The sequence below is a fragment of the Penaeus monodon genome, chromosome 14 (genome assembly GCF_015228065.2).
Source record: "Penaeus monodon isolate SGIC_2016 chromosome 14, NSTDA_Pmon_1, whole genome shotgun sequence".
NCBI classification, from domain to species: domain Eukaryota; kingdom Metazoa; phylum Arthropoda; class Malacostraca; order Decapoda; family Penaeidae; genus Penaeus; species Penaeus monodon.
This window is the reverse complement of record NC_051399.1, coordinates 3,213,239-3,215,738: the sequence shown is the minus strand read 5'-3', so window position 1 is coordinate 3,215,738 and position 2,500 is coordinate 3,213,239.

Here is a 2,500-nt window from a genome sequence, read left to right as displayed (position 1 = left end):
GGCTCCTCTTCGCCGGCGCGGGTAGGGAGCTCTTCTCTTATGTTTTCTCCATTTCCCTCGTTTATCGGGCCTCCTCTTCGCCGGCGGGAGGAGCGACGCGCGCAGATTGTACGGGAGCGTTTTGTGCGCATAATGAGGCCGGGTTTTTAACATGTTTTTAAGGGAAAAACGTCGGGTTAAAAGCTGAAGGAAATCTGACTCGAGTTCAATTTTTTTTCTTTTGTTTAAATTTTTCTTTTCTTTTTCTCTTCTTCTTTTTTTTCCTTTTTTTTTTCTTTCTTTTTCTTTAAATATGTATCTTTTTCTCTCGTTTGTTTCTTTAAATATGTCATTTGTTTGCTTGTTTGTTTGTTTGTTTGTTTGTTTGTCTTTCCTGTTTCTAAGAAAAGATGACTTTTGGGAAGAAAACGAGAGTAAATGGAAGAGAAAGAAGGAAGGAGAGAGAGACAACGGAGATAAATCTGATAATAATCAAATAATAACGATAATCAAAATCGAATGATATTAATCTAAAACAATAATAAAAATCTAACGATAATCTAAAAAATCAAAATCTAATAAAAATCTAAATCTAAATCTATCAATCCTCGACTGATAACAATTGATCCAAATGAAGATAATCCAACGATGATCATCGAAGATAAAGCGCAGTTGATCAGAAAATAATTTCTGGCCAAAAAAAGCAATTGATTGCAACTAAAGTTCGCTCGAATGTCATTAAGTCGCGTTTGATCGGAAATAAAGCTTTTATTTGGAAATTTACAAACCTTATGAAGAGATTATTGTTATCATCATTATTATTATTATTATTATTATTATTTTATTATTATCATTATTATCATCACTATTATTATTGTTAACATTATTATTGTTATTATTATTATTATTATCATCATTATTATTATTCCTATTAAATTGCAGTATATTCATAGTTTTCTTTTTCTGCATTCGTCTAATCATGTTCGATTTTTTTTTTTTTTTTTTTTTCAAATTCAGGCAAGCTGGATCCGTTAAGGTTACGTCTGATGTTCGTTGATTTTATTTTATGATCGACAGATTTGTGTGTGTGTGTGTGTGTGTGTGTGTGCGTGTGTGTGTGTGTGTGCGTGTGTGTGTGTGTGTGTGTGTATGTGTGTGTGTTTGGCGTGTGTGTGTGTGTGTGTGGCTGTGTGTGTGTGGTGTGTGTGGTGTGTGTGTGTGTGTGTGTGTGTGTGTGTGTGTGCTGCGTGATGTTATGTGGTGTTGTGTGTGCGTCTCTGTGTGTGTGTGGGTGTGTGTGTCTGTGTGTGTGAGTGTGGTGTGTTGTGTGGTGTAGTGTGTGGCGTGTGTGCGTGTGTGTGTGTGTGAGTGTGGTGGTGTGCGTGTGTGGTGTGTGTGTTGCTGGTGTGCGTGTGTGTGGTGTGCCTTGTCCAGGTATTGACGCTGAAAATGACAGATTTCAGAGTATAAAATAGAGTCATTTCATAGAGAGTCCCATACTCACGACACGCCATAGCGCCAAGAACAACTGGGGCGATAGGGAAACTGATTTCAAAGTCATGAAAACGAAGAGAACAAGTAACAAAAACTGTTCCATCAAAACCCAGATTCCCCGCCCCCCCCCGCCCCACTCCCACCTCCTCCCTCCCCCTTCGCCTCCCCCCCCCCTCCCGTGCCTAAGACCCCGCCCCCTACCCCCCCATCACGGGCCCCTCACCAGCACCCTCCCTCACATCCCCCCCCGCCCCTCTCCCCAGCGCCCCCATCCAACGTCGCTGTGGCGCAAAATCGTCTGGGCGCGTCAAAGGGACCTCTTGTGGGCGGCAAGCAATGCACAGCTGCCGAAAAGCGGAAAGAGGCGCGAGTGACGGAAGCGGACCCCGAGGCAAGCGGACGGCGCGCACCCAGATCGCGCGGCGAGAAAACCCCACCCGCGACGGGGGGCGCAGGCCAGAGCAACCGCCGGAGACGCGGACCAATCGAGGCCGCGGACAGGGCGATCACACTAGTCGAGCGGCGCGCTGCGGGTGGCGCGGCCTACGAGCACTCGTCCGATAGTACCACTCAGCAGCGGCTGGGGCGCCCTCTGATCCGGGCGCAGGCGCGCACCGACCATTCTTTCTCTCCCTCTATCATTTCTTCCTTCTCCTCTCCCTGTATTCTCTCTTCTTCTCTCCCTATCATCTCTTCCTTCTCTTCCCCCTATTGTCTCTTTCTTCTCTCTCCCTATTCTCTCTTCTTCTCTCCTCCTATTCTCTCTTCCTTCTCTCCCCCTTTCCTCTCCTTATCCCCCTTTCCGCCAGCTCCTACTTCCTTCTTCTTCTCTTCCTACTTCTCCTACTCTTTACCCTTATTCCTCCTTCTCCTCCTTCCCTCTTCCTTTCCTCCCACTCCTCCTCCCCCCCCCTCTATCCTCCTCCTCTTCCTCCACCTCCTCCCCCCTCTATCCCCTCCTCCCCCCTCTATCCCCTCCTCCCCCCTCTATTCCCTCCTCCCCTCCTCCCCTCCCCTCCTCCCCCTC